Source organism: Camellia sinensis, chromosome 7, assembly GCF_055761805.1.
Source record: "Camellia sinensis isolate YWXY chromosome 7, ASM5576180v1, whole genome shotgun sequence".
NCBI lineage: Eukaryota > Viridiplantae > Streptophyta > Magnoliopsida > Ericales > Theaceae > Camellia > Camellia sinensis.
Genome location: NC_138967.1, coordinates 84,816,955 through 84,825,885, shown reverse-complemented (window position 1 = coordinate 84,825,885; position 8,931 = coordinate 84,816,955). Strand labels below are relative to the sequence as shown.

Below are 8,931 nucleotides of genomic sequence, written 5' to 3'. Positions count from 1 at the left end.
GAAAAGAATGATGAATTGTTTATCGTATGTTGTTGTACGTATTATAAATGTAAGCTAGGGATTATGAAAGAAAAATAATTGCTATAAACGTTTTATTTCGAAAGCTTAATATGAGGAACTATTATTTTGGAGAATGATGATAAAGGGCATGATATATGGTTATAGATGGTTCATCTCATTGTAAGTTTGAGCAATTGTGTTTTGTTGAGTTGATGATGAGAGGATGTTAAATGTTGTTTGAAAATAATGTTGTAACTTGAGAATGTTGTTAAAATGATTGTTGTTGCTAGAGGACTTGGTTTTGGTGAGTCTCTTTTATTTTGGTGAGTCTGCTCAAATTTTGGGGACAAAATTTCCTATGTTGGGGAGGTTGTGACGGCCGGGTTCCTTCTCTTTCTCTTTCTTCCCTTCTTCACTTCGTCCTCTATTTGCCTTCATTGGATTTGAAATGTCCGGGATGGTTCCCTAGTTTGGAGTTCTAGTGTTTCTTTTCGGTGTTAAATTTCGCTTTTGTTCCGGAGGATGCGCGGGTGAGTCTGGAGTGCCAGAAGTGAAGCAGAATTTTTGGGTGGCTGGGCTTATGCCGCACGTACGGGGCCCTAAGCCGCATGTGCAGGGCTAGGCCGCTCGAGCGGTGGGCTAGGGCGCTCGAGCAGTAGAGGCTTAGACCCAGAAAATTCGATTCTTCCTAGAGCACACGAGTGGAGAAAATGAACCATACGAGCGGTCAAGGTGGGGCGCTCGAGCGGTGGGGAAGGTTGGGCAGTCCGTGCCCTATTTTCTTATAACGTTTTGGTCTGAATGTCTCACCCATTATACACACATCTCTCTCACTCTAAACCCTATATTTCTCTCCCTTCTCTCTAGAAAACTTCCTCAAGCCTCAAAACACTTTGGGTGTGTTTGGTAACGTTTACGTTTTCAGTTTATATTTATAAAAATTTTATAAACTGATTTTTGTTTATTTTTTGTTTATTTTTAGAAAAACATAAACTACAAACGCGTTTGGTAATTGACAAAATGTTTAAAAAATTTTAAAAATATAAAAAAGAGTGAGAAATGGCAAGTGGCGGCAAGTGGCGGCGGAAGACGGTGGTGGAAAGTGGTGATGGTGGGTGGTGGGTAGCTGGTGGTGGTGGGTGGTGGCGGATGGGTGGTGGTGGTGGTGGTGGGTGGGTGGGTGACGGTGGCAAGTGGTAGCGAGTGGGTGGTGGTGGTGGTGGTGGCGGGTAGGTGGCCGGTGGTGGTGGTGGGTGGGTGGGTGGGTGACGGTGGCGGGTGGTGGGTGGTAGCGAGTGGGTGGTGACGGTGGTGGTGGCAGGTGGGTGGTGGATGGCGGGTGGTGGCAGGTGGGTGGTGATGGTGGGTGGATGGGTGACGGTGGCGGGTGGTAGCGAGTGGGTGGTGGTGGTGGTGGTGGTGGCGGTGGCGTGGTGGGTGGTGGTGGCAGGTGGGTGGGTGGTGGTGGTGGCAGGTGGTGGATGATGTTGGCAGGTGGGTGGTAAGTGGTGGTTGCGGTAAGTAGGTGGCGGGTGGTGGTGGCAAGCGGTGGATAGTAGTGGCGAGTGGATGGTAGGTGGGTGGTGGTGGTGGCGGCGGCGGCGAGTGGGGGTGGTGGTGGCGAGTGGGTGGCAGATGGATGGTGGTTGATGGGTGGTGGTGGCGGGTAGTGGCTGGTGGGTGGTGGTGGCAGGTGGGTGGTGGTGGGGAGTGGATGGTGGGTGATGATGGCAGAAGACGGTAGTGGAAAATGGTGGCGGGTAGTGGCTAGTATTGGGTGGTAAAAAAAAAAACTCAAAACTCAAAACGGAAACACATTTTTTGTGTTTTCATTTTTTGGCCAAATTTATAAACTGAGACCATTGATTTATAAATTCAAAATTTTACCAAACAAGTTTTAATTTGAGTTTTTAAAATTTTTGTAAATATAAACAGAAAATTAAAAACGTAAGTGTTACCAAACGGCACCTTTGATTTTTCAAATTTTTAGGTCAAGATCTCCATCTCCTTCCTTCAAATCTTGAAGATCCAAAGTTAGGGCTTCACTTGGGTGGTGGAGATCCGAAATTTCTCTCATCTTTGAGGCTAGGGTTTCATCTCTCCTTTCATCAACAAGCTTGAGGTAGGGATTTCTTGAGTTATGTATACTAGTTTTTCTATTTGTTGTTGATTTAAAAGTGTTCTTGAGTTTGTGTTGATTTTATTGATTTTCGTTCAAAATGTAGAGAGAGTTTTGAATGTGGGTTTATATCTCAACCTTTTCCTATTATCTTGAGGGTTTTCTTCTATTAAAGTAATTTAAAATGGTGTGATGGAGTTCCTCTTAGAAAATGATGATAGTTTGTTAATGATGAAAACCCTAGAAATTGGGAATTTTTGGTAAAATGGAAAATGTCTTTGAAATTACTTATTTCTTGTGTTAAAAGGATAAATGAGAGGTGTTTCATCAATGTTTAACAAGATGGCAATTTTCTTGATGTATGAGAAAGAGGTGCTATTTAAATATTATTGCTAATACTTGAATAAGCAAGCTTGTGTGTGATAAATTGTTGGATATCATAAGTGGTGGAAAAATTGTAAACATCGGGGATTTATATTTGAAATATGTCACTCGTAGCCATGGAGAGACTAATTTGTTTGGGCATGTGAAAAGAGAATTGTGGTAACATGTTGATGACACATGTTAATTTTGTGGATGAACATTGAAAGGAGAATATGAGAATGTAAATGTTGGCATTGTTGTAGAGATATTCAAAATGAAGAAATGTTATGAGGTATGGAAAAGATTATTGCATTGCATATTACTTCATTTATCATTGTGCATTGTGAATCTAAATTGCAGAGATTTACATCATGACGAAAAATGTTATTGTGATGAGAACTAATGGAAATGTGTATGGGGTAAATACGTTGGTAAGTTCGGATAGGGGGTGTAGATGAATTTGATAAGTTGGCCTGAGTGTCTAGGGTGAAAGACCCAAAAGCCGCGCGGATAGGTGTCGAGCCGTCTGGTTAATACCGGTAAAAATGATAGTTTGGTAGTACTAGTAGAGTCTACTTGCAGACACTAGCCTAGGAATTACCAGTGTCGTATTTACCGCCCCTGTTGATTTAAATATTGGAAGTTGAAATTGATGAGATTACAAAATATTATTGAGAACATGCTGATTTTGAAATAGTGCATTGAAATAAAATTCTCCTTCATCATTGGCACTTGCATGGCATTACATATGCATTTTTTTTTAACGTTGATGGAATTGGCATAACTGTATATACCTTGTGAGGAATCTCTATTAGGCTTTATGCTCACCCCTATGGGATTTGGTGCAGGTATAGATGTGGTGACCCCGCCAAGCTAAGGGCGTGGAAATGTTTTGAAGAAGAGTAGTTTAACTCTTATGTTGTTGTGATATTTTTTTTGTAAGCCAAGGGAAAATGTGTCTGGGTCCGAGAGACCATTACGTGTAACCGAGCTATTGCCTTGGAACTTGTAAGCCCTTGAGGGCCTTATTCGTTGTGATTTAATGATTTCTTTTACATGCAATAGATTCATGTACTAATGGGTAAGTAAATGTATAATGACTTGTGAGAATACTATGGTAAATATTGGAACCATGCAAATGAATTTGATCAATATCTCATTTTGGAAGTGAGTTGATGTAATAGTTATGTGTGTTTATTTTCGAGGTGTGACAAAATGTGCCAATGCTTTTCAAAATACATTTTTGTTTTACTTTTAAATATAGGAAGCAATTTGCTAGAATAAGAAAATGAGGATGTCAAATTTGAAACATTCAAAAATTGGCTTCTTATGCACATATATTTCTATCTTTTGAGACACGTAAATTTTCTTTACAATAAATTTTCAAATCTCATATTCTCACCAAAAAAAAAAAAAAAACCTTACAAATTCCAAAAATCTTGTGTTACACAAAAAATTAAAAATAATAAAATAGTTTAGAAAAGTTTATCTGTATTTATATCTATCTGTAACAAAAAGCCATAGTTTCAAAATCCCATGTCTAATTTCTTTATTTTTTTAATTTTAAAAAATTCTATTAGGTAATTATGCCATGATTTATGGCTTTCAAACAAAGAATATACTAAACTATTTTAAAATTAAATTAAAAAGAGAACACTTTTATCATAAATCTCATAATTTACGGTGAAATTTTTGAGATTTAAAGTTTCACTCTAATTTTCTCAATTTTATTAAATTTTATAACCAGCTAAATTTCCGGCACAACAAAAGCACCAAGCTCTCTCCTATAGATAAAACAAAAGTGATGACATCTTCATAATAATGACGTAAAGGGAATTATAAGGAGTTTTTACTGCAGTGTAAGGGGAATTGAAAGGAGTTTTTATTGATTATATGGCTATTTAAAAATCAAAGTATGTATGTGTATCTTTTTTCTTGGTATAAGTATTTTTTTACCAGAAGATCAGCCGATGGGGTACATTTTCTTTATATTGGAAAAAAATAATAAAAAATAGAATTGGAACAGGTGTGAAATTTTTGTAACTTTATGTCTATATAAATTTGAAAACAGTGGAAGGAGTAATTGATTAAGAGTCACAAAATTTAAATTAAAAGCCAAAATTGATTAAATTGAAATTGTAGGGAACAAAATGACATAAGGGGCAAAATGTAAGGATTATTAATGTAATTTATTCATGTTTTATTAATTTCTTACTCATAATTTAACTTGGTTTTAAATTTTTTTTTCCCTTTTATTTAGTAACCTTTATATTTGGTAGCTATTGCAAAACTTTGAACATATTTCATCATCAAATAATTTTTATTATTATTTTTGGTTTATATGGATGAAACATTAGAGTACACTTAATTGCATTCTTATTTGGATTGATTTGCATTTAATTTTGAAATAATTTAATTTGTTTAATTAACTTACAATTTATCATTACATTGTCAATGTTTCACATAATTTTTAATCTTTTGTGTTTATTATGCGCTACACAGTGATTTTTTTTTATATTTATTAAAATAAAATTAATATATCAAAAATATATATACATTAACTGTGCATAGCACTGGTTTAACGCTAGTTTTATATAAGGGAGTTTAGATATTGCACAATCTTCTATGAAAGAAAATTTAAAATAAAAACTTCCATTTAATTACCTAGGCTCTTCACATTATAGTTACATCTTTCTATTGATAAAATTAGTAATTTTACAAACAATAAAAAATTTCACAAAAAGTTGTACATAAGAGTAATGCATTGTTGACATTTAAACTGGTGAAATAACTCCTATATAAGAAGAATGCAATACTGTCAACAATGCATTTGGTACATGTGTTTGTATTGTTTTCTCAATATAAACAAACAAATTCAACTCTCTTTTCCTGTCTCTATCACTCTAGTGTGGGAAGCTTAGGACAAAACATGCAGATTTTTGAAACAGTAGAGCAAGTATATGTGAGGAATTCTACATTGACAGGAACTACAAATGGAGTAAGGATCAAGACATGGAAGGTACACAAACATATATCAACACACACATATGTATACACATGGACAAATGCTTTGTCATCTGCATATTTTGAAATTTTGTAGACATTAATTTTCTAATTTTGAAATTATCACATGTGCTATCTAGGGGGGATCTGGGTATGCAAAGAATATCACATTTGAGCACATCACATTTTTTAGAGTTGGAAATCCCATCATCATCAATCAATCTTATAAGGACAATCCCAAAAATGACGAACTGGTAAAAACATTGAATCTTCATTTCTTAAGAAGAGTTTTGAGTTTTTCCACACGCTTGTACCTACCAAAAGAACTGGCATACTATTTTGATGGTAATGTGATTCATATTGAAGGAATCGGCGGTGCAAAGAAGTGATGTGACTTATACGAATATCAATGGATCGCCTGTCAGTGACCAAGCAATTACTTTGAATTGCAGTCTGAGCAAACCTTGCACAAATATTGTAATGGGTCAAATTAACTTATTTTCCTCCGTTCCTGGAGGGAAAATCACTTCCTTTTGCCAAAACGCCCATGGAACTTCCATTTCAACTATACCTAATGTAACTTGCTTGTCAGGTTAAAGTAGTGTTTGTTGTAATAATTGGTACTGTTCCAACAACAATAGCATTGTTTAGCTTGTCATTATTAATAAGAGTATCTTGTGAGTTCCATCTCTTTGCAATATAAAGCATTGAATCCTCATGATTTTGACAATATTCAAATTCAATTGCATTATTAAATTGCAAACACTTGGTAAATTTGAATCTTTGTATAATTACATTCTAAATATAAAAAAAAATTACAATATTTTATAATGAAAGCTACAAATGCTTGGACCCTTAAAAATGTGTGTATGTATGTTTTCTACCACAACATTCGTAAAATAATTGCAAAGTATAAAAATAGGATAAAGTACATTTGTGGTCATTAGAAGTATGTGTGCCTTGTCACTTTGGTCTTTTAAATTTTAATTTTGTCAATTTTTTTATTGAAACTTTCATTTGAATCAATTTGGTCATATTTCAAATGAACTAACATAATGATAATAAAATACACATATGGTTCCTAAGATATGGGTTCTATGTCACCGCACAAATATTGATGAAAAAGATTAAACGCAACCTTACAATATTGAGGGATAAAATTGAAACTTTAAGGACTAATGACACAAAATTTATACTTTAGGGATTGTGTTGAAATTTTTGAGTATTTCGCTTACGATTTAAATGGTCATTTGAAATTGGATCAATTTGAAGCTCAAATCTCAATGAAATAGATTTACCATTGCGCCGAGACTTGTCTTCAATTGGTGAATATGGAAAATATAGAGACAGGATTAAGGCTTGTGGGATATTAGACAAAGGAGAGAAAAGTTTGGTGTTATAGTCTTGTTGGTGCTAGGAAGTCTATCTTTGTCTGTGTTGAAATATAGCGATCCCGGTTTTCCCTTTCGATATTTGTTGTATTCCGGACTTTGGTTCCGCGGAGTTAGTAGTTGTATCTATCTTATTGTCATCCTTTGATTCCATTTGTTTCAGTTTTAGGATGTGTTGGGCATGTTTCGAGCAGGTGGGTTGAGCCTTGGTCTAAAATCTTGGTGCTAGGTTTTTGGTCATTCCGCTTGAGCGGGTCGTCTAGCGCTCGAGCGAAGATTGCACACTCCCAGTATTTTGGTACTCTACAAACCTTCTGCAGGTGTGATTTCTACGCTCGAGCGGATTTCCGGCGCTCGAGCGGGCTTGTTGGAGCTCGAGTGGGTAGTACATTTTTGGTGTGAGTTCTGGGAGGAGGAAATCTACGCTTGAGCGGGCTGGTTTTCGTGCTCGAGTGGATGTACTTTATTCTTGTGTCTTGGCGCTCGAGCGTCCTGTTCTCCGCTCGAGTGGGAATGTCGTATATCAGAAGGCAGTTAGGCATTTTTGAATCACTTTTCACATTCACTCTCTCTCTCTTACTTTCCCAAAACCGATTTTGAGAGCCTCTCTCTCTAGAGACTCCCTTCTCTCTAGGGTTTGATCTAGTTAGAGTGCTTCTCTTTCCTTTGGCCTTTGTAAAAGTTGTGTTGATCGTCGAGGGCTTTGTTTTGATCCGTGGATCTTGGAGTTTGGAGCATTTTGGTTTTCTTCATCTCCTTCCCTTGGGCTCCGAATTTAAGGTAGGGATTCCTACTCACTTTTATGGGTTTTGACCTAGATATTGAGTTTTGTATAAATGGTCTTGGGTTTTGGAAACTAGGGTTTCAAATGTTTAATTTTGAAAAGAGGGTTTTGTTTATTTTGGACCATAAATACGTATTTGGGTTTCAAAATGAGTATATTGATGTTATTGGTAATATATGGATTCTTGGAGTCAATATTGGGAATCAAGGGGAAAATGCCATGTTTGGGTATTTTTGGGTCACTAATGTAATTAATGACAAGTGTTGAGAAAATATGGAATTGAGTTGAATATAATGAAATTGGCTCATTATGAGATGGATTAGTGAAGTTCAATTTATTAATCCCTCACTTTTGGAAATATGGATAAATTATCTGTTAGCGCATTTATTATCTGTTTAGAAATAATTGCCTTGGGCTACCGGTGGAGGGTAGTCGTGATTGTTGTAGACAATGCATGATGATTAGGCAAACTAAAACTAATCAATGGAATGTGTCATTATATATGACAGTTGAAAGAATACATTAACTTTATGTATTGTTTGATGATGTATATGATAATTGTTTATATGCATTGTGTTGTGTGGGAGGAGATAGGGGATGCACTCCACGGTTTAGGGGAACATAGAGGATAGGCCTCTAAACCAGTTAATGTTCGGGAGAAGATAGGGGATGGACTCCGGTGATGCAGCTCATATGCTTATCTATGGAAGTGTTGATATAGGTCATATGCTTATCTGTTGAGGTGTTGGTACAGCTTGTATGCTTATCTATTGCGAAATGGGAAACGTTTAATATAAATTATTCTTTCGTTTAGAGTGTGTGGCCAGGTTCTGAGCCACGGGTATGAATTTGGAAATTGGATAAGAAATGGAAAATGAAATGAAACATAGACATAGTGGTCATGTAATGGAAATGGTTTTATGAATTGATTTATTGGAGTTAAACATTTATCAATTGCTAATGTCATAGTTACTGCTCATATTGTGTTTAGCATATCTCTACTGGGCGTTGGCTTACCCTATATGGGACATTATTTTTAGGTACAGGTAGCATGCCACCTCCAAGGACATAGCTTGGATGGTTGTGGGAGTTGAAGGCTCTTTTTGATTATTTTGTTTGTATTACATGAATATCAAGACAAGGGCTTATTTTGTTTAGAGTTAGTACTCTTCTTTTGTGTAACCAAGCGTTGACTTGGAAAGCTGTAAGCCCGTAGGGCATTTGCTTTTGTTGTTAATATGTAATACTGTTGTAAGAACTACTTTGATGAA

The 8,931-nt window shown here is 36.1% G+C and overlaps 1 pseudogene; it reads left to right on the top strand.

The window, feature by feature from the left end:
- The first annotated feature begins 5,411 nt into the window (after positions 1–5,411).
- Positions 5,412–6,082, top strand: LOC114302465 (polygalacturonase ADPG2 pseudogene; annotated as a pseudogene).
- Positions 6,083–8,931: the final 2,849 nt, after the last annotated feature.